Source organism: Passer domesticus, chromosome W, assembly GCF_036417665.1.
Source record: "Passer domesticus isolate bPasDom1 chromosome W, bPasDom1.hap1, whole genome shotgun sequence".
In the NCBI taxonomy this organism is placed as follows: Eukaryota; Metazoa; Chordata; class Aves; order Passeriformes; family Passeridae; genus Passer; species Passer domesticus.
In genome coordinates this window covers 17574455-17598191 of record NC_087511.1, presented here as the reverse complement: position 1 = coordinate 17598191, position 23737 = coordinate 17574455, and the positions used below count along the sequence as shown (strand labels likewise).

The 23737-nt window shown below is 43.9% G+C and overlaps 1 long non-coding RNA gene across 1 annotated transcript; it reads right to left on the bottom strand.

Annotated features, from left to right (window-relative positions):
• Window positions 1-5773: 5773 nt before the first annotated feature.
• On the bottom strand, window positions 5774-13027 carry LOC135289118 (uncharacterized). The gene is made up of 3 exons (XR_010351914.1): window positions 12696-13027; window positions 9966-10405; window positions 5774-5962 (listed from the first exon to the last, which is right to left on the bottom strand). It is a non-coding gene; the product is annotated as an uncharacterized LOC135289118 (long non-coding RNA).
• Between the last annotated feature and the right edge of the window lie 10710 nt (window positions 13028-23737).

The following is a 23737-nucleotide window of genomic DNA, read 5'->3' as shown; positions in this document are numbered from 1 at the left end:
AGCATCTCTTCCCCAATGTGTTTGCTCATGTTCATCTTTCACTAATGACTCTAGCATATAAGACGGGATCACAAGCCTTCCTTTCCCTTCATCTGTAATAGCCTACCCCTCTTGGTTATAACTTCCATTTTCTTTCTCAATAAGCCTCTTTTCCTTTTTACTGTACCTTGGCTTACCTTCAATAGAAATTTGCCCATCTGGAATTAAGGCTGCCTCAACTGTTTCAACAATTACCTCACCTTTAGCTGCTTCTTTTTCCTTTCTGTCCACCAGCTCATTTCCTTCCTCCAATTCAGAGCTCACTTTTTGGTGTGCCTTGATGTGAATGATGGCTACCTTTTCAGATAGCTGGACTGCCTCCAACAGTTTTATTATCTCTTGTGCATGTTTAGTGCTTTTTTCCTTGTGAGTTCAGCAATCCTCTTTCCTTCTAGATGGCTCCATGTGCATGGACTACCCCAAATGCATACCTCGAGTCTGTGTAAATATTGATTTTCTTTCCTTTTCCCAGCTCTAAAGCCCGGGTTAAGGCAATTATTTCAGCCTTCTGTGCTGAGGTATTGGTTGGTAATGATCCAGACTCTATTACCTCTCAGCTTGTGGTAACCGCATACCCAGCATGCCTTTTTCCGCTGATGACGTAGCTGCTTCCATCAGTAAACCAGGTCTCAGTGTCCTCGAGAGGGGTGTCCTTCAGATCCGGGTGACTGGAGTAGGTAGCTTCAATGGTCTCCAGGCAATCATGGATCACCGGTTCTCCCATACTACCACTGAGGAAAGAAGTTGGGTTCACGGTGTTAGTTACCACAATTTCTACATCATCTTGTTCCACCATTATGGCTTGGTATTTCAAGAATCTCTTTGGGGAGAGCCAATGTCCCTCCCTTTACTTCCAGCACTGCAGACACTGTGTGGGACACTAGCACAGTCATCTTCTGGCCCAGGGTGAACTTGCATGTTTCTTGGATGTTCACTGCCACTGCTGCAACAGCTCTGAGGCATCCTGGCCATCCCTTAGCCACTGCATCCTGCTGCTTAGAGAGGTAGGTGACTGCTCTGCAGTACGGGCCCAGATCTTGGGCTAGTATTTCCAAAGCAATTCCCTGCTTTTCGTGAGAAAACAAGAATGGTTTACTCACATCTGGAAGTCCTAGGGCTAGAGCTGACATGAGGGCCTTCTTCAGTTGGCCAAAGGCTCGTGTTGCTTCTTTCATCCACTGTAGATCTCTGTTTCCTTCTGTGATCATAGCATAGAGGGGTTTAACTAACAGTTCATAATTATAAACTTACACTCCTTTGTTGTCTGGAGTTTTGGGGTTTGGAATATTGCTTCCTTGGAGTTTTGCCTTAGAGTCTTTGTCCAGCACTGACCTTATAACCCAGGTAGATGACTGTTTTACTACTTGAGCCCTTTTCTGAGATAGTCTATACTTTTGTAAACCCAAAAACTTCAGGAGGCTTACCATCTAGTCCACACATGCCTCTTGGGTTTGGGTAGTTATCCGGAGGCCGTCTACATACTGGAGCAGCTGTCCTTCCTCTGATGGAGCTTCCCAGGACTCTAGATCTCTTGTAGGTTGCTCTCCGAATATCCTGGGGCTGTTATTAATACTGTCCATGTGAGCTGAGTCTTATGCCCACTCTTGGGGTTCTCCCATTCAAAGGCAAAAATTTTCTGTCTGGCTTCATGGAGAGGGAGGAAAAAGAAGGTACCCTTTAAATCTAAAACAGTAAACTAGGTTAATTCAGGTGTTAAATAGGTTAACAAGGTGTAGGGGTTGGCAACCACTGGGTATAAATCCTCAGTTATCTTATTAACAGCTTTTAAATCTTGTACTATTCAGTATGATCCATCAGGCTTTTTAAAAGGTAAAATAGGAGTATTGAACTCAAACTGACACTCTTTTAATAGCCCTGTCTGCAAAAAAATTTTAATTACTGGGCTATTCTCTTCTCTGTCTTCCTTCTTTAAGGGATATTGTTTAACTCTAACTGGTTGTTTCCTTTCTTTAAGCTTAACTTGCACTGGGGGTGCATTCTTTGCTCTCCCTGGTATGTTAGAAGCCCACACTTCAGGAAATACCTGATCCATTATTTTCCTTTACCTCCAAAATAATGTCCCCATCTTTTGCTTTTAACTGCTACACACATCTATAAATGCCCACTTGTTTTCCAAGTTTATATTTTGATAGTTTGTAAAAATATGCTTTTTCACATTGGTCAGTTGCTTCCCTTACCATAACATAATCATCTGTTATAGACATTAAAGTTTTATTTAACACCAAGTAGGTTGCCCCCATGTCTACTAAAAATTCTATTTTCTTAGTATCCTTTTTTCTCAAACAACTTGTTATTTTCTTGCTCCTCATGACCAGTTGCTACTAAAATCCTTATAGCTCTCTGAGTAGCCTTTATTTCTTTAAAATTACCAAGTGCTTGTCTTGGCCTTCTCTACCTAAATGTCTGTCTATACCACAACTTTTTCACACTGAATACAGCAAAAACAAACTCAGGATTCACAAGGGCAGCCCTTCGAACAAGCAACCTCTACCAAATTTGGTCTCCTCTGATTTTTAATTTTATTTATAGGATGCTTCAGTTACTTATTTTTACTCACTCTACCTAAACTTTGTTTTACAAAATTTTACAGTCCTTTCCTAGTTTCTTCTTGCACAATCCAGTCTTCAAGTACTAAGTGTGACTTTGAACACACCAACATTAAAATCTCTGGTTCAAAATCAACTCAAAGTGTTGTTTCTACTGATATAGGGTACACTTACTTTGCTGCCTTGCAGAATAACAATAATATAATCTTGCACAAATTCCCAAAGATCAAGTCCAAACTACTGAGGTAAAGGGACCCCTTTGATCTGTCTAGCCATGATTAAAACAAATAAAAAGGCTGTTCCTGTTACAGCAAAAACTCTGATATGCCCACAAACACAAATGGGGCGGGGGGAAATTTCTGGAATTCTTTTAATTTGTTTTAAATATACATAAATCATCACACTGTAGTCTTTTCCACATAAAATGCTGCACTTGTTGCAAACAAAATCTTAAAATCTCCACAAACACAACTATACAGTCCCGAGAATCAAATTAGCACAATGTGGGGGAAGAACCACACAACTCCCCCATACCTCAAATCTCGGAAATCAACTTATAACAAGCTGTCTCTATTGCAGCTCTAACAGCCCACAAACACGGGTTCAAGTTAAAACCCTTCTAAAAGGGTTGCTTAACCCTTTCAACTCAGGCTCAAGCTTAGTGTACAGCTTACCAACACAGTTAACATAAAACAAAAATTACCAGTTTGTTACAATTATAATTTTTACACAATAACCAGCAAAATCTCACACTACACTAGATCAATCCAAAGTTGCAACTTTGCAAACTCCACAAGGAGCGGGACCACAAAGGTACTGTATTACAGACTTCGACCCTTGCTTCCCAGGTCCCACAGGCAAAGGTTTGGTTTATACTCCAACACAAAGAGTTACAAAAGACTGGTTATACTCAAATACTAGGTGTCACAGGGAATACTGTTCCCTGCAACTAGAAAGTTCACGCACATAAACTCAGTTATAACAACCTTAGACCAGGATTTGCCCTTATGACTGCTAGCCCCAAATTGCTAGCAAACTGAGCCCTCTATGGTGAAACAAATGGCAAAATTCCTTTCTGCTAGCAACAAAAGCCTGAGCTCAGTACAACAGTTTGTTGTGGTGTGTTGTCATGGTGTGCCTCAGCTTCCCCAGTCCCTCCCCTGAAGATTCCTTCCCCAGGTGTCAATCACCTCTCCTTTCCCCCAGCCTGACTCTGGCTGGGCACTGTCTATCAACCCAGAAATTCCAGGGGAGCATTGAGTGATTGGCAGGTTCAAAGGATGCTCTCCATCCCCTGGGGAGCCATTGGCCCATCCAGGTGTCCCTCTCACCTGAGACCCCCCTCTTCCCCTATCTGGATTGGTGGTCCTTGGTTCCCCGCCTTCCCCTCTCCCCGGGGTAAAAGGAGGAGCAGGCCATGCGCTAGTGGGGGGAGTCCTTGTGGAGCTGTTATTGCATTCAGAGGCCATGCAGCCCAGAATAAAAACTCTGGATTAAACCCTCTATGAGGACTGACTCCTTCTTCACCATTGCCTTAAAAGGTTTCTCCAGCACAGGGAGGCCTGAGGAGTGGCCCTCTTCTACCAACAAGCCCCAGCCCGTAACCACTGGAGCTCAGGACATGCCCGGACTTGTCCCCACGTGCTCAGCTATAACTCATAGCTAGCCAGAGCGTCTCTGGGGTGAAAACACCACAGTTGTTGCTATTTGGTTCAGCAGCAGGGACTAGACAAGCCAAGGTACGTCCCATTCAGTAATATTGGTAAAAACCAATAACAGTTCAACAACTCTTTCTGCTGGCAACCAGATTAACCAGATTTCAACTGCAACTTCAGCTTGCAAGTGCACTACAGAGGCGCAAGTTGCGCATGGGACGTCTCCCACAACTTACCAACAGCCTTTCTTGACCACGTGTGCACCTTACAGGTCACTACTTAAAACTGTTTCAATTTTTAAACATACCGTTTTGTCCAGAGATTTAGTAGTCAGAGGTCCTTGTCTGCTACTGGATGAACAGTTCGGGCAGTGGAGCCCACTCTTCCAGGAATTTCCTGGGGGCGCCCCAAGGGGCTCCACAACCCGGGCTGATCTGACAGCCGAGCAGAGTCTCCTCCTGTCTGGCTTGTCAATTGAACCGTTAAAACTGAAGATCATGGACAAAGACTCTCCAACTAGTTAAAGTTAGAAAGTGATATGTTTATTACACCAGTGGGCAGCACCGGGGGGTCGTTCCCAAAATGTGTGACCGCACTTCACAAGGTTCTTTGCCTTCTATTTATTTCTCAAAATAATACCTATGCATAACCCCAGCATCTCCCATCCCCGCTCTGTATTCAAATGAGGTTATTAGTCCTTCACATGTGCGCAATTCTCCTCTTGAATTGGGTCGGTGGTCTTGAATTGGGTCAGTGGTCCCGAATTGGGTCAGTGGTCCCAGGGATCAAGTCAGGAAGGTCTTCATCAGGTCTCTGTGACCCTCTGGCACGATCCAAGGTCCCCTGCTTCGTGATGGCTTGACATAGAGTCCAGGTGCTGGGCATTGTTCTACTGGTTTCAATATGTTCCTAATAATGGTTCACTTGCTTCACTTCTTTCTACAAATGAGCTCATAATATAACAATTAGCTTTAGCTTAAGCATGTAATAATCATTAACCTATCATTGGTATACCCAACTTAAATATGAATTGGTTCTAACCCTCAGCTAAAATCTTAACCCTTCAAAATCATGATTCACCCTGGGTGATTGTCCTGGTGTTCCAGACCAAAGAAAAGCTGAACAGTTCTAGAAAAAAGCCACCATCTCAGGAAAACTTTCTTGACTCAGCTCACAGATGAGAAACTAGTTTAAAAAAAGCAAAGGAAAGCTGTCTTCCCTCTATCTGTGCTGCAGACAGCATGCTGAGAGAAAGGAATCCTGGGGGAGGAAGTGAAGCTTCTGCACACACAAACTGCATGCTGAAAAAGCATTCCACCACTTCTCCCCTGCCACCTGTGATGCCTTAAGGAGCTGGAACAGAGGCTAGATGGAGTTAAGAGGAATAAAGTGGATGTTTATTGAACTGCCTTCAAAGGCCACACTCTGGCAGTATTGGAGCCACAATCATGGCTCTGCCCAGATGGCTCCAAGATGGAAGCAAAAGAGGGCTTGGTCACAAGATCTCACATTTTTATAAGTTTTAGTCCATTTGCATAAAGGAGTTAACTGTCCAATTAATAGCTTCAAATCATGAAGTTTCATCCTCCTTGCTTGCTTGCCCGCCCTCCTCTTTTCACGTTGTTTATGCATTGGGCCTGAAGTTTGAAGAGATTGTCCTTGAGTCTCCAGCTACAATAGGATTGTTTTGTCATCACCACCCTGTGAAAAGATCCTAGTAACACTTAATATAAAGCTAAAAGCTGCACACCAAAACAGAACAGAAAAACTTAAAACCTAAGGTATCAGTTTCCCCTCTTTAGAGGCTTGACAAGGCCTCTACCTTGTCAAATCTCTATTCTAACTGGCAATGACAGATAAGTATCTAACAAGAATAAATATCTAACACTAGATAAATATCTAATAGTAAATGCATACTTTATGGTTGTGTTCAAGGGTCCCAGGACAAGTGAAGAGATGAGAATCTTGACTCCATGTTTCAGAAGGCTGATTTATTATATTATGATATTATATTAAAATTATATACTAAAATTATACTAAAAATATAGAGAAAAGATCCATCAGAAGGCTAGAAAGAAAAATCAAGGAATGAATAACAAAATCTTGTAACTGCTCACAGCCTCAACACAGGTGGCTGTGATTGGTCATCAAGTCAAAACAATCCACATGGACCAATCAAAGCTGCACCTGTTGCATTCCACAGCAGCAGATAGTTATTGTTTACATTTCTTTCCTGAGGCTCCTCAGCTTCTCAGGAGAAAATCCTATCAAAAGGATTTTTCATAAAAATATCATGGTGACACATACTTAATGACAAATATAAACCTAATAACGATAAATATCTAACAAGAGTAATGTCTTGCACAGTCAAGTGTTGTGTAAAGAAGAACAGTAATTAGACAGAAGAGGAACCACTTAAAATATATTATCATTTGCATCAGTCTCCGTTGTTGCAATTGTTTCAGGAGCAGAAGCTTTCTTAATTCTGGAGTAGAGAATCCAGGATCCTTTTGAGTCAAGGGGTCAGCTGGAAATGTAATTAGGATAGTTGAAAACTGCAGATGAGTCGAGGGGCTAGCTGGGAATATAATTAGGATAGTAGAAGATTGCATATTTTAGTTACAATTTTAAAATTAGTTAAGAAGTTAAGTTAGTAATATAGCTAGCAGGAATCACGTACCTTAGTTAAAGAGCAACAAAAATATTAGGAAAAGTAAAGCTAGGAGTGACAGCGATAGATGTAGCAATTGTGAAGGAGCAGAGACCATAGAAATACCTTGCCTTAAGAATAATCAAACAGGAGAGGCATGGACTGTGAACAGCAGGTCAAAAAGTCCTGCCAACTGGCCATGGGTTCACCATGAGGAAGACGGCTTTCTTCCTCCCATACACCCACTCACTTATTTCAAAATCCCACCGACCCACTTAAGGGAGTACAATTGCGCAGCTGTAATGGATATCCAGCTAATTATAATACAAAGTGGGCAAGTAATGATTATGTATTATGCATCTTTAGAAACTGTTTGGATATGTAAAACCTTTTCTGTATAGAGAGCAGGAGTCTGCAACTCCTCATGCTTGCCTTTGGAAATAATTACGCTTGTGCCCGGCACTGTAATAAATACACTTTGTTTCAACTTTAATTAGTTGGAGAGTCATTCTGTCCATGCTTCACTTTGCCAGCAACTTTGACTGCAGTGAAGGTAGTCAGGAGGACTTGAAATGGTCCTTTCCACTTGGTTTGTAAAGGATTGCTGTCCCACCACTTAACATAGACCCAGTCCCCAGGTTGGAAAGGATGTGCAGGTGTGTCCAGTCCTATAGGTCTAGATAACACGATGTAAGTCTGGAGCTTCTGCAAAGTAGAACTTAAAGCCATTAGATATCTTTGTAAATCAAGTTTCCCTGTCATGTGAACTTCACCTGGAATATGTGGAATCTGATATGGTCTATCATACAGTATTTCATAGGGATTAATATTATCCCATTGCCTTGGTTGAATGCAAATTCTTAGTAAAGCTATAGGGAAGGCTTGAACCCATGTCATGGATGTTTCCTGACAAATTTTGCTAATTTGTTTTTTAAGAGTCCCATTCATATGTTCAACTTTGCCACTTGCTTAGGATCTATATGATATATGCAGATCCCAAGTAATTCCCAAGATTCAGTTGATTTCTTTAACTACTGTTGCAACAAAGTGTGGTCCCCTATCTGATTGCATCCCCAAGGGAAACCCAAACCTTAGAATTATATGGTTGAGCAAAACTTTCACCACTTCCTTGGCTGTGTTAGTGCAACAGGGGAAAGCTTCCGGCCATCCACTGAAGGTAAAAACTAATACCAATATGTACTGGTATCCCTCCCTGTGGGGTAACTCTACAAAATCTATCTGCCAGTAATCTCCAGGATGATCCCCTGCTTTTATTACTCCTAACAAAACTCTTTACCTTGTGTCAGGGTTGTTCTTACAACAGATTTCACATTTGCTCACTACTGATTGTGCAATGTCAGTCATTCCCTTTCCTATCACTACCTTTTTAGGTGTTTTAGAAGATTTTCAACCCCAAAATGTGTGTTTTCATGTTCTCTCTGGGCTAGCTCCCAAAGGATCAGGGGTGAGACTACAACCTGATTTGCTGGTGTGACAGCCCATCCACTTTCTGTGATCTCAGTCTTAAGAAACATAATTAGTTTGTGGTCTGCTTGGTCATATTTTGGGGTGAACCCTGACAAATCAACCTCTTTTTGTGGAATTACTGCAAGTATACCTTTTTCTGCAATCCCTTTTGCTGTTTTATCAACAAAGCAATTTCCCAGTTCTGGAGTGGTTTTCCCTTTTTGGTAACCTCTACAATGCATGATAGCTACTTCTGTAGGTTTCTCAATGCCCTCTAAGAGGGTGAGTATTTGTTCAGTGTGCTTGATTTGATTACCTTGAGCGTTCAGAAGTCCTCTCTCCTTCCAAATGGCTCCATGGGCATGGACAACACTAAATGCACCTTCTTTCCCTCGCTTAGGTCTAGGGCTCTCATCAGTACAATCAGTTCACCTTTCTGTGATGATAGATCTGCTGGCAGGGCCTTTGCCTCAATCACCTTGTCCTGTGTGGTCACAGCATAGCTTGTCATCCTTTTGCCATTTTTCATGAAGCTGCTCCCTGTGGTATTCACATATTCTCTGAACAGAGAGAGACTTAACTCTCTCCCAGGATTTTCCTGAGAAGCTGTGAGAAAGTTCAGAGAAAACAATTCTTATCTTAATCTCTGCACCTGTTGTTGTGCACATGTGAAATGTGTTATGGAGATTGTTCACCAAAAGGTAGTTTCCTAATTGAACTCTGGTGATGGTGTTTTGATTCATTGACCAATTGGATCCACGTGTGTATCGGACTGCCTGGCAAGGGGGATGAGTTTTTCTTAGTAGTATAATTTTTCGTATAGTGTAGTATAGTATAGCTTAATAAAGCAATTGATCAGCCTTCTGCAGTCATGGAGTCAGTGCACATTATTCCCCGTTTCAGGGTTCGCCACCACAATAGCTCCCATCTGTAAAAAGTTCCCAATCTGGATTCTCCGGGGCATGTCTTTCAGGTCTGGTCAGCTGGAATAGGCTTCTTTGATAGTCTGTAAACAGTCATGTTCAGGCTCACCATCAATTAAGGTGGAGAACAGAAACATGGCAGGGTTAAACAGAAGTGGTTTTCGAGGTAACATCATCCTACTCTAATAACAGTGCTTGATATTTAAGCATCCAGTTACCAGATAACCAATATCCCCCCTTTTGTTCGAGTACAACTGCTACTGCATGGGGTACATACATTACAGTGTGTTGCCCAAGGAGCAGTTTTTGGGCCTCCTGGATCAAGATGACAGTGGCCACCACAGCCTTGAGGCACCCTGGCCAGCCTTGGGCAACACTGTCTAGCTGTTTACAAAAACATGCCACAGCACTTTGTTGGCTTCCGAGGCGCTGTGCTAGTACCCCCAAAGACACATTCAGTCTCTCGTGTGAAAAGTTCAAAAGGTTTAGTTAAGTCTGGCAGTCCCAGTGCTGGAGCTGACATCAGAGAGTGTTTCAGCTGTTTGAAAGCTGCTCTGGTGTTTTCAGTCCATATGATAATTCCTTTTTCAGCTCCTTTTAATGCTCCATATAGGGGTTTTACCAGCAGTTCATAATTTGCTGTCCACAAACAACACCAACTTACCGTTCCCAGGAAAGCTTGCATCTCTCTCACGGTATGGGGCTCTGGGAGTCAGCAGAGGGCTTCTTTCCGTTCTTTGCTGAGCTGTCAGTGTCCATGGAAGATCTCAAGCCCCAAGTAAACTACTGCTTATTTAGCAACCTATGCTTTGTTTTTAGAAACTCTGTACCCACCCAGTCCCAAGAAGTTTAATAAACTTACAGTAAGTCATACACAGTCATCTCTGGTTCTGGCTGCAATCAGGATGCCATCCATGTACTGAAGAACAACTCCTTCTGGTTCCTGTCTTTTCCAGTCCTCTAATTCCTTTGCTAGCTGATTCCCAAATATTTTGGGACTGTTCTTGAAACCTTGGTGGAAAACTCTCCAAATAAGTTGACTTTTTCTTCCTGTCTCAGGATTTTCCCACTCAAAAGCAAACAGCTCTTGGCTGTCTTTGGGCACTGGAATGCAGAAAAAGGCATCCTTCAGGTCTGCAACAGTAAACCACCCTAATTCATCTGTCAGTGCAGTCAAAAGGGTGTAGGGATTGGCTACCAATGGGTGTACATCTTCTGTAATTTTGTAAATTGCTCTTAAATCTTGTATTAATCGATAATTCTTACCATTTGCCTTTTTAGCAGCTAATATGGGGGTGTTAAACTTGGACTCACATTGTACTAATAAACCATGTTGTAAGAATTTTTCAATTACATATACTATTACTATTCCCTTATGGTTCTCTATTTTCAAAGGGTATTGTTTTTGCCTTACCAGTGTAGCTCCTGGTTTGAGTGTAATACACAGTGGTTCTGCTTGTTTGGATCTTCCTGGGATATCACCGGCCCACACTATTGGATTTACCATGCTTTCAACTTCAGCAGGGATTTCACTGCATTTTTCCAGTATAAAAAGTGCAGCAACTTGGACAAATTTAGATTCAAGAATTACAACTCATATACCCTTCCCCTTTTTGAATTTAATTTTGGCTTCCAATTTGTCTAGCAAGTCCCTCCCCAGCAATGGTTTTGGGGAGTTAGGCATACAGAGGAATTGATGGGTTACCCAATGCTTCCCCAGTTTATATTTTAAAGGTTGAAAGAAAGGACGTGTTTTGCTTACCCTGGTTGCCCAAATAACACATACAGTCTCGTGACTCAGTTTCCCTTCTAAAGTATTTAACACAAAATATGCCGCTCCATTGTCTACCAAAAATTTGATGTCATCTTTCCCCAGCTTAGCTATAACCAAGGGGTTTGCTGGGGCGGGGGGGGGGGGGGGGGTAGTTCTTGGTCCCCATCACTCAAAGCCTGAGCTGCTTGAGATTTGTACTACTGGGAGTTGAGGGACTGATGATTTTTCTTTCAACACTGGACAGTCCTTTTTCCAGTGCCCCCATTTCTTACAGTATGCACACTGGTCCTTCTCCATAGGGGAAGCTTTCTTGGGTGACTTTTCCTGAGTTGCCTTCTTACTAGGTTGGAATTTAACTCTTTCAGTTGGACCCCTATCTCAAAACACTTTCCAGGCAACCTCTAGCAATTTATCTATGTCTCAAACTCCCTCTATCTATCTTTTGCAGCTTTCTTCTTATATCGTTTGAAGCCTGACCCATAAAAACAAAACCAGATGTGCTTTACCATCAGCTGATTCAGGATCTAGGTTAGTATATTTGATGGCAGTTTCTCTTAACCTGTTTTAAAAATCAGTGGGTGATTCATGAAAATTTTGCCTCACTTCGTAAAGCTTTGACCAATTTACAGTTTTAGGGACACCATGTTTCAATCCATATACTATGAGGCTTTGATATCATTTTAACCTTCCCATATGTTCTGGGATATTTGGATCCCACACAGGATTCTCGAGGGGGAATATCTGAGTGACAGTGCCTTGAAGCAGTCCACTGGCTATGCTCCCCTCAACTGACATTGTAATCATCTTATTGACCATTCATCTCTCAGTGGGATCAATTAATGTGTCTAACATAGAGTTCAGATCAGCCCAGTCTGGATTTTGTGAGTTAATAGCCTGTTCTACTAATTTTGCCACCTTATCTGTGTCCTCTTTATATTTCCCCACAGTAGTTTTCCACTGCTCTAACTCTATAAGGGAGTATGGAACCTTCACATATATCAGCCCCTGACTGCCAACTGCTTGTCGTAATGGGGCTTGCAAAATTGGTTCTCTTTCTTTTTTCCTTTTTGATCTAGCACAGTAGGCAATTGGGCTATGTTCTTCGATAGCTTTTCTCGCTATTTCCCCCCTCCTTCACCTGTTTCGGGCAGCAATGATCTCATCCATTTTGTTAGGAATATGAGTAATTCGTGGAGATAAATAGTATATAAAAATATATATGTGAACTGGGGAGAGAAAAAAAGGGGGGGGGGAAATCCCTTCGTTCCCTTTTAGGTTAAAAAAAATCCAACAGGATGACGAGATCACAAAGCCACAGCAGATGGACATCTCAGTATTTGCATCCGAAAAGAACCCCAGCTGCACCAGGGAGGAACATTCATCAGCACCTACGCCCAAAGACACCAAGGTGCTGATGGCCCAGACAAGATGCCTATCTGTGGAGATCAGAACCATCAACACTTTTAATCTGAATACCAGATTCCGGGAACCAGAGAAATGGACCATTCCACACCCAGACGAGGCTTTGTCCAGGGAAAGAAACCACCTTGAATATGAAGAACTCAGAAGGAAACAAAGACTTTCTGCCGCAGGCCAAATAAACTGTATAAAAACTGCTACCTTGCAAGCAGTAAGTGTGGACGGGGAAGTCCTGGTACCAGTTGGTCCATTCTTCACATTCACCCGTATCACTTCCCGGGGGTGGTACGCTGTCCGTTTTGGTGGTGGCTGTCGAGACTGTTTTTTTGGTCACGGAATAAATTTTATTTTTCATATTTTTATTAAAATTGGCTAATTCGCATTTTTTTATTTATAACACATTTCATCATCCTTTCCTTCCTCCTCAGAGCCGTTTGAGCAAGAGCTGTCTGACTGTTGTAGCCAGTAGTCTAGCTCGGCTAGTCCCACTCCTAAAAAGCCTCACACAGGACCTACTCCGATGCAGCTGCCGGGCTGTGTGTCTCGATCTTTGATGATGTCATCTCCTGAGGCAGCTCTCTGATCTTCTGGGTCGCTATGGTAACTCACAGGCCTGAGAACAGAGGAGGCACTACTCCCACTATGGGAGGTTCCCTCTCCGCCCTCTTTGTAAAAGGCCCTGCCCCCTGCCCCTCCTGTCGGGGGGGGGGGTGGGGGGGTGGGGTGAAGGAGGCGGGGGCGGGGGCGGCTGCCATTGCTGTTAAGACCCGCCTTTCTCCTCCTTCACTGACTGGGACCCTGCCCTCCCCCCGCCCCCTTCGCAGCGGTGACAGCAGCTGTGGCGGGGGAGAGGCCGCGCCCCGGCTCGAGCCCGCGCCCGCCACAGGCGTGGCCGGGACCCACCCCGCCTTCATGACGGGTGCAATCAGGTCTATCTCTGCCTCTTCTGGGTTTTTATATTTGCTGCTGAAGGTCAGCTCTTTCTTTTTACCTTTTAAGACCAATATATCTTTTTTCTTCTCATCCAGGCTTTGCTCACATGCTAACACCATAAAAAGCCAGGCATACTCCAACTATTCAAAATATCTGTCCCTGCATATGCGGGATATTAAACTTGATATTAATTTGCAGTCTAAACTCCCGAATTTAGGCCATATTTCTCCATTATATAGTTCTTAATGTAAAAAATGCCAATCACTTGGTTTTAACATTTTAAAAGTTTAATAGTAATAAAATAGTTATAAAAATAGTAATGTAATTAGAGTAATAAAAAATTGGAGAATTTGGATTAGGACAATACGAGACAATAAAAACAAAGAGTTATGGACAGTCCAGGTACCTCTTTCTGGGCAAAATAAGCCCAAAAAAGGACACACATTAACAGAGGATTAACACTTAAAAGCAATAGCCCGTTGCATATTCATACATCTCATAAATGATGCATAAATTCCATTCAAACAAAGAATTCTGTCTGGTCAGTGTCAACTTCTTCCTCTTAATCCTAATGGCGTCTTCATGTCTGAGCGAGGTGGGAAGAAGTAGTTTCTTCTGATAATGGAGCAATAAATTCTCTTTCTCTGAAAGATTTAGGTGTCCTGTGGCTGCTATTTTGGTGCGAGTACCTCATTCCTTTCTTTAAAAAAATATACCACATACATAGTTTCTATTTTAACTACAAAACTACATTTACCATACTATTAAAATGTTAATACAGCACTTCTAATCAATACAACATAATACATAGAGTAAATATCTGCGTAGAGCTATAGAATATGCACTTTTCGCAATCCTCCCTCTTTCTTTTTGTAATTAATCTGGCTCGAGCAATATTGTTTTCTAGCCTTCATTATTTGCTCATTTTCTTCACAAATCAATCTAGCTTCTTTGAAGGGGTCTTCTATATTAGTTTCTTTAACACCATAGTCCTTTGCATAGTTTTTGTCCTAGCCAATTTTTGATCCATGGTCACTAATTGCATGCCTTGGACTACACTGGTGATGAGCCGAATGTAATCGGGATCAAACAAGGAAGAAATATTAGACCAGCTGTAGGGCATAAAAGGAAGAAGCCTAACTTTTTCCACCATTCTATTCCCAACACGTTATCCCACCAGCTAGTATTTAGCATTGATTCCCACTTTTGAACTAGTACATGGGCAATTTTTCTGATATCATTGACTATATCCAGGACAGCATCCCCATTGTCATCTGTTTTTAAACAACAATCTGATGTATTGAATTTTCCACAAACACCCCCTTCTTCAGCTAATAGTCTAAAGCAAACCTATTCTGATATATGGCCACTCTTGTTTGGGTTTGTTGCCTTGATATTAATTCCACTGTCCAACCAGTTTTGTTTGTTATTATCTCTACAGTGGCTTGGAGTCTGATAATACGATTTAGCATATAAATTGGAGTTCGATATCCCCAACTCCCGTCTTGTGCCCAGGTGGCTGGACCATACGTTTCCAATATGCGTTCAGGGGGCCATTCCTCATCTCCCCATTTTTGGAATCCTTCAATCAAATCTCTTTTGTTTTTCTTTAGATCCTTATAAACTGCTATCCTTAATTGATCCCCATCAGGTCCTGGTAAAAGAAAAAATCCTGGCTGTATGATTCCCAGAGTACAGCTCTCTTTCCACTGAGAGGGGAGTTTTGGGTATGCTCTTTTCCCACATATCCAAAATAAGCCATCTGGAGCTTTCCAATAGTCAAATTTTTGCTGATCTATATTCTTCTAAAATTTGGAAATTTCTAGGATGCCAAAGTAAGGATTTTTGTCTTTATCATTACATTGAAAAGTCTGATTTTATTATCATACTTACAATTTCCTTTTTTTACTTTTTCCTGGGTCCAGTACACGGTTGGTTCTTCTGGGACCCACCATACAGAAGTTCCATTACTAACCTTATATCTTTTATAGGGAGTTTTTCCTACTTCACGAAGGAACTTTTTCCTAGTGCGCCAGAGACATTCTTCCTCTATGACTATTGGACTCAAAATCCACCCCTCCGGTCAGTTTTCTCCACTTACACTTGTTTGGTTCCACTTAAAGAGCTCAATTAGGCCTAAGCTGTTGCCTTTCCATGGCAATTCTTCTGATATCAAAGCCCCTCCACAGACCCAACAACTGGTTAAGTTCCTTACTTATTCTTTCCCCCAATTCCACAAACTGATTTTTACCCATTCTTGAGATATCTATTTCTTTTTCTAATTGCTGTTCAAGTTTCATACACAAATCGTCAAGTGAGATTGGTACAGGTTTAGGTGGTTGTACTGGCTTAGCCTTTTTTTAAATCAATTGCTCTTTTACCAAATCTTGTGCTTTGTTCCCAATAACATAGGTGAAACAAATCCCTCTCTCCCATTTTGGGCACTGACTTCCCATTCTGCTACCACTTGTTCCTAAGTTCTCTGCAATCCAGTACTTTTTCCCATTGTGTATGCAATTGCCTAATTTGGATGGTGTTGTAGTGTGCTTTTATACTTTGTAATACTTTGTAATAGTTTTGATTTTGTATCCCCTCATTTTCCCCAAATGGTGTACCCCTTTTTGTACCCCCTCCCTCTACCTGTGCAATCATTCTCCTGGGTTGAGATCATCCCCAAATCCTCGCCCTTGCTCTCTGTCAGTCACTCAGCATCCCATACCCTCTATCTAGAACTTTGGGTCCAAGTTGTCGAGTGATTAGTTTGAGGCCAGGGGTCAGCCCCCTAAGTATTATTTTATACGCTATCCCAAATGTCCATCCCTAAGGTTGCATCCCTGGAGGGTCTTTATTGGTCAGCAAATGTATCTACCTTCAGTTTCCTCCCCCCCTTTAAATGTAACCTTGAGATTCCTTTTGTTTTACTCTGGGCAAGGGGCACCACTGAGGTGTGGGGCTCCTGAGGAGCTCCGAATAAACTTTGGACTGGCCCCCTACTGACAGTCGGCCTTTTATCTTCTACCAATGTCTCCAGTGTCTCTTCTGATGCAAAGGTGACTAGCCTAGCTGCCATCAGTACCCTTGGGGCACCAGAGAGTGTCCCCCCACTGTCGGCCGCTTCAGGGCTGCCCCCCCCCCCCCATTGTCTGCCGAACCGGGGCTGGCCAGGGCTCCTGAGAGGCACCCAGAGAGACAGAGACAGGATGGGTTATGTGATGGGAACATGACCTTTTTGTTCACTAGAAACAGGAGGGGACATAATGTAAATAAGTAACTGTCAGTTGGAATGTGATAACTAGCTTGTGGGGAACATGACCTTCTTGTTCACTAGAAACAGGAGGGAACATAATGTAAATAAGTAACTGTCAGTTGGAATGTGATAACTAGCTTGCGAAATTGAGAAACCGCAAAAGACAAACACTGCCGAGCTAATCAACCACAAGTTGTTCCAAGTCTTAGGTTCAGGGAGAGAGCACGGAGGAAGACCATCAAGGACCTTCATCAGCGACCACCAGAAAGCAGAAGAAGACCCCCTGGCAACAAAGCAGACATGCGCGGAGAGAGACACCGGAAGGAGGAAGGATGGGGGCATAAAAGGGGAAAGGAACAACCCTCAGCGCGGCAGTTGGTGGAGCGGGGACTCCTCTGTCGCCCAGCGCTGCAGTTTGCTTTTTCTTTTCTGTAATAATAAATTGGCTTTGAATTGGCTCAGATAGCCTGTTGTGCTCATTTATAACAGGTTATAACAGTGACTGTTGACATGAGTGTGAGACATAAAAGGAACTTTGGTGTCTTTCCATATACAGCTTTTGATAACACCTGTGGCATGGCCTTGTCGATATCCCAAAAGGGAAAAAACAAAAAATGAGTGACAGAAAAAGGAATAACAGAGGTCCAGTATGGCTTATACTCCCACCTCCCATGCCTATGGGGTTGCAACCCACAGCAGGTGTATTTGATCTTCTTGGTGGGGAATACAGAGGCCAATCCGGTCTTGCCCTCTATTTCCTTGTCACTTTCTCTTAGCTAATTTCCAGGCAAATCGTTGTTGACACTCCTTAACTGTGGTTTCCCACCATTCCCCAGGTATCTCCCATTCAACAGGCACTAATAATTCCCATTGACAAAACAAAGTTATTATTTCAGTTGCTTTGAGTTCTACTTGGATAGGAGATCAGTTTGGCACTTGACACTTCCTGCAACAAGAGCGTTGATTGTGTGAGCTACAATAACAATTCTTCCCACAATTTAAACATTTACATTTAACCTAGCTAGCATGTCCGGTGTTTGGGTGAATCAAACAGAGTATTTGATATGGCACTGATGGAAGTTGCAACTCCTCCTCTTTGTATAAATCACAGGCTAAGGCCTGAATGCAAGAGTTCTCTGTCTGAAACAGTCCTGATCCTCCTGTTTGGAGTGGAAGTATTCCTCCCCAGGGAAGGTATCGGAGGCATCTCAAAGCTTGTCCAGGTGGTTCTTGAAACCACTGGTAAAAGCTCAGCCTTATTTCCCAGTTAGGTGTGATCCTGTGTATGTTTCTTGGATCATTTGTATCTTCCCAGTTCATTAGCACCCATTCCCTGTTTAAGAGTCAGTTTTGTATCACCCGGTTCAGATGTTATCATCCACTCCTTAGGTTTTTCCACGGGTCCTTTGATTCTGCTGGCATGGATCCACCCTCGTTCTCTGGTCTGGATCGCAGCCTTGGTCATCAGCAATACCTGAAAAGGACCTTCCCATTGTGGAGTTAAAGATTGTTCTTTCCAGGTTTTTACTAGCACCCATTCCCCTGGATGAATATTATGGATTTTAAAGTCTAAAGGTGTGGTTTGAGGGATTATCCCTTTTAACGTAAGTTTTCAAGAGTTTTTGTAATGGTGTTAACATATCCTTTAACACTCATTTCCCCTACCTCATAGGTAGCATTTTCATATTGAGTGGTTAGAAAAGGTAATCCAAACATCATCTCATAAGGTGACACTCCCAGGTCTTGAAGAATCGTGTTTCCAGGGCTGTTGGGGTCCACTCCGGCTAGCTATAGACCCTTGCCCACACGATACTTCATAGACAAAGGTAAAAGATTGAGAAGTGCTCTCCTCCATGTGGGAAATGTTGTCCTTTATTCCAAGGCACACATCAGGTGGACAAACCCATGGGAGAAAAGGAGAGAGTTCCCTGGCAGCAGGGAGCTTTTATACCCCCCGGGATGGGGACAGAGGGAGAGGTCCATAGCCAATGGGATACCAGTGAGGAGTGGCAAGGGGAGGGGTAACCCAGAGAAGAGACCACCAGGTGGTACCGGGATAGGTGAGGGAAAGACCGTGTGATAGGGGAAAAGGGGTAACAAACCACATGATATAAGCTATACAGTGCAATACAAAACTATTCTGTGCAAATTTCCAATCACCCAGTGCAAGATAACAACTAAACTGGTGCACCACAACACCTCCCCCTTTTCTGTTAAAAAAATTAAAGGAAGAGCATTGGACTATCTCTGTTTCAATTTCAGGGGTCTGCCGGAATGCAGCTAATGCTTTTAGAAAGATTCTTCTTCCTCTTTCCGACGGTGTCTTCTCTTTGAGGAGACAGTTGCTTGTTTCTTCTCTCCATCTGCTGAAGCTGGATTCTTGGGGATGAAAGGCTTTACCCACTTTTGGGGTATCCATTGAGGGCCTGTGGGGGTGGACACACATGCGTAGCCACGCCCCCAGGTGACAAGCTCATAAGGACCCTTGGTTTCTCAAGTTTCTGGGTCCTTAATGAGAACTGGTGGACCTTGTGATAACTTAAACCAATTGTTATTCTGGAAATGCCGCACTACTGGAGGATTCATGTTTTCAAATGAACAATTCAAAAAATTGATCGTAAACAGGGTTTTGCAGAGCTTTTGTTGTGGTGTCATCCACACTGCAGAACTGCCTTGCCTAGCCAGGACTTGTTTGAGCGTCTGGTGGGCATGCTCGATCACAGCTTGACCTGTGAGGGAGTGGGGAATGCCTGTCTTATGCTCCACTCCCCACTGCTGGATGAACTCTAGGAACTCCTTGGAGGCATACTCTGGGCCATTGTCTGTCTTAATCTCCCTAGGGATCCCCAACACTGAAAAGGCTTGCACCAGGTGCTGTTTGCTATGCACAGCCCTTTCCCCTGCATGGGCAGAGGCATAAACCGTACCTGAATATGTGTCTATGCTGACACGTACATATTTTAGGCGACCAAAACTGGGAATGTGTGTGATGTCTGTCTGCCATACTTCGCAACTCCCAAGGCCACGGGGGTTAACCCCAACACCCAGTGATGGCACGGCCTGGAGCTGGCAGTTGGGACAGGTGGCCACAACGACCCGAGCCTGACTCCGTGCTAACTGGAACTGACTAATTAGACCTGGTACATTTTTATGGTATTGTTGGTGACTCAGCTTTGCCTGCTGGAAGATGTCCGGAAGGCGTGCCATTTCTTCTGGAGTGGCAAGGGAATCTGCTTTGCTATTACCTTCTGAGATCTCACCTGGCAAATCAGTGTGTGACTTCACATGCATCACATAGAATGGATGCTCCCGCTGTGAAACTAAGTAAATTAGTTTTGAAAGCAACCTGAAGAGATGCTCGTCCTCGATGTCTTTGAGAACTGCCTGCTCTGCCCTGGACACTACTCCTGCCACGTAAGCTGAATCAGTAACCAAGTTAATTGGCTCCGAGAACTTTTCAAAGGCCCTCACAACTGCAGCCAGTTCAGCGACCTGGGGCGACCCCTCCACAAACTCAACATCAGCTTCCCAGTGCTGAGTCTGGGGATTTCTCCAAGTCATCACCAACCTGTGGGATGCCCCAGATGCATCAGTGAACACTGTAAGCACCTTGAGTGGCCTACGACTCCTGATCTCAGGAGCAATGAGGTGGAATTCCTCATTAAACAGTTTGTGTGACGGGGCGTGGACTGACACCTGTCCACTGTAGATGTCCAGAGATAGCTGGAGACTGGCATTGCTCTGGAGCAGGTGCTCGAGCATCTCCTTGGTCAACCTCTCGGGAGAGTTCCTTCCCTCCTTAGAGAGTTTAACCTGGAGGTGAATACACTGAAAGTCACAACCAGCCAGCTCACGCAGTCTTACCCTGGCCTTCCGGATCAGCTGAGATATCAGCTCCTGTGGCTGCATGATGGTTTTGGATCGCTGATGGGAGAGAAAAACCCATCCTATGATTAAAAGTGAATCTTTCTGCTCTTCAAACCACTGGAATATCAACCCATGTATGTGTGGTAACTTTCCTAAAGCAACGAATTGGAAAGGCAGCTCAGGCTTATAACGATAAGCCTGCCTCTCAGACAAAGCCTTCTGCACTTTTTGGAGGGCGGTTTTTGCCTCTGGGGTCAGTTGTCTGGGAGAAGCCAGCTCTGTCTCCCCTTTCAATAAATTGAGGAGGGGAGCTAGGTCCTCATTGGTGAGGCCTAGACAAGGCCTGACCCAGTTTGTCTTGGTTGAGACTCTTAATCTCAGGGTCGTGGGTTCGAGCCGCACGTTGGGCGCCAAAATCTGTCTTGGTTTGAAAAGACAGGAGTCTGTGAAGGAAGGCAAAAAGCCTTCTGTGAAATGGAAAAGGTAAACCCCCTCCTTCCGAATTATCACAATTTCAGAATTAAAAGGGCTCTCAGGCAAAGATATGGGAATGGGAATAACAGTTTTTTACTAGGAAGAAAAAAAAATACTAAATAACAATGTAATTTAGCACAAGCAAAAAACCACTGGCAGAGTGAGAAAAACCAGACACCCTGAGAAGTCAGGGTGTTGATAGTAGTCCAGCCAGATGGTGGCTGCTCCTCCTGGAGCAGCGATCTGCAGAAGGGTGTAGATCCCTTCTGAAAATGTGGCGAAGGAGCAGCTGGGCCTTGGTTCCTGATTCCTCTGGGAAATCCAGCGAAGAAGGCTGTCTGTGGTCTCAGAAATGCTTGTTTTATGGTGGCAGGGATGCTTGGCTCCTCCCTCTGGGTGGAGCATCTCCCAATGGGATGATGTAACTAATCTTACCAGACACAGTGAGTAATTCAATAGCCCATTAGCAGGACATTGTCTTCCTGGCAGTGTCATTGTTCTTGAAAGAGATAAGAAAAACTGCCTAACCCCCAACAGATGGCAAAAATAGAATACATGCTTATTTTACAAGCCAGGACATTATATAGCCCATTAGCAGGAGATTATCTTCCTGGCAGTGTCATTGTTCTTGAAAGAGATAAGAAAAACTGCCTAACCCCCAACAGATGGCAAAAATAGAATACATGCTTATTTTACAAGCCAGGACATTTTAAAGACCCACACAGGGAATGGAGATCTGCTAGGGTTTTGGGATCACTCTTGATTTCCAATTTCTGTGGAACAACAGTCCACGCAGTGATCTCCAAGCCCAGGTACTTCCAAGGTGGCATCCTTTGAACCTTGTCTTTCTGCAGTTGGAATCCAGCAGAGGTTAAAACTTTAACCACTAGGTCAAGTGTGTCTTGGAGTATTATGTCCTCGGGGGCACACACAAGCACATCATCCATGTAGTGTAGGATGATTGCCTCCCTTTTCTGGGCACACACTGGGGACAGCAATGAAGCCACATACCACTGGCAGATAGATGGAGAGCATTTCATCCCCTGAGGTAATACTCTCCAGTGGTAACGCTTCATAGGAGCTTCTCGATTGATGGTAGGAACCGAGAAGGCAAACCGTGGGGCATCCTCTGGGTGTAGGGGAATATGAAAGAAACAATCCTTGATGTCCAGGACAGCCAATTGCCAATTCTGGGGAAGCATGGTTGGGGAGGGCATCCCTGGTTGGAGAGACCCCATGTCCTCAATTGCCTTATTTATTTCTCTTAAATCATGGAGGAGCCGCCACTTATCCTTCCCTGGCTTTTTTATCACAAAGACAGGGGAATTCCAAGGGCTAGTTGTCTCTTCAATATGTCCTTTAGCCAATTGTTCCTCAACAAGCTCTTCAAGCGCCTTCAACTTTTCCTTACTGAGTGGCCACTGATTTACCCAGACCAGATTATTATCCAGCCATGTTAACTTGTGGGCAGGGCACTCCACAGTGGCCACTTCTAAAAATCCTGGGGTGTTTTAGGGATGACTAATTTGACACCCCACTGGGACATGGTGTCTCTCTCCCACAAGGGAGCTTTGTAATCAGTGAAAAACGGACGGACACTGGCTAATTTTCCGTCCAGCCCCTCAATTTGCACAATGCCTTTTGATATCTTTGCCAGTGTGACTCCTCCTACACCTTGGATTTTACCAGCCACGGGTTGCAGTTCCCAATGTGACAGCCACAACCTTTCCGGTATGATTGTCACATCTGTCCCCGTGTCAAGCAACCCTTCCACATGGAGATGGTCTGCTCCACGCTTTAGGTTGCATCCCATAATGAGTTTGTCCTCGCCAACCACTTCTGCCCAGTACACACCTGGTGCCTTGTTATCTACTGAGATTTCTGCTGGAACTGGGATGGCTTGGGCAATTATTTGCCCCTTGGCCAAACAGAAGGGTGGCTGTGGACAGCGTGCCAGGAGAATAAGTTTAGGTATGTCCCCCTTGATAGTCATGGGAGCCACCTCAATCTCTATGGGTGTGTGTGCAGTGTCCCCAATAACAAAGTACTCACTGTTGGATCTTGTGCGATCTTTTGTCAAGTCCTGTGAATCTTCTGGCAGGTCCACTCCAATGTCCATCCACTGGGTAGTCCTGAAAACGAAAGCTTTGGTGGTCACAAGCTTGAAACGCCTGTGAGGCCGCCAGATTTTATTTTGTACACCCTTATTTTGTTTTCCCGCACCCTGCTTCCCTTCCTCCCCCTTTTCTGTTTCAAGGGAGGTTTTCCCTTTAGGGAAGCCCGCTGCATTTATGTTGTAGTGCAGGGCGGCTGCGCGCTCGTGTCCCAGTTTTTTAGTGTGAAGGGGGTCTTCTTTGGTTGCTGGCTTTGGGGGCAGTCTTGGGCAAAGTGTCCTGGCTTTTTGCATATGAAGCAGATGATATTTTGAAGCTGCTCTTGTGACATCTGTTGCTTCCTCACTCCTGGAGATACAGCTGCCACAGTCTCTGAGTCTGCCGGTACTGCCCACACTTCCCGTGCAGCAAACAGTTCTGCCTTCCTAGCACATGCTTCGATCATCTCTGCCAGGGTAGGTGGAGGGTTGAGAGGCAGTCCCGGGAGCACCTTGCTGCAGACGTCATTGGCATTTCTCTGTGCCATCTCTTTGACTATCCTCACTTGTGACTTGGGGTCCAGTACTTGTCTCTCAACCTGTGCACGGAGCCGGTCAACAAAATGCAAG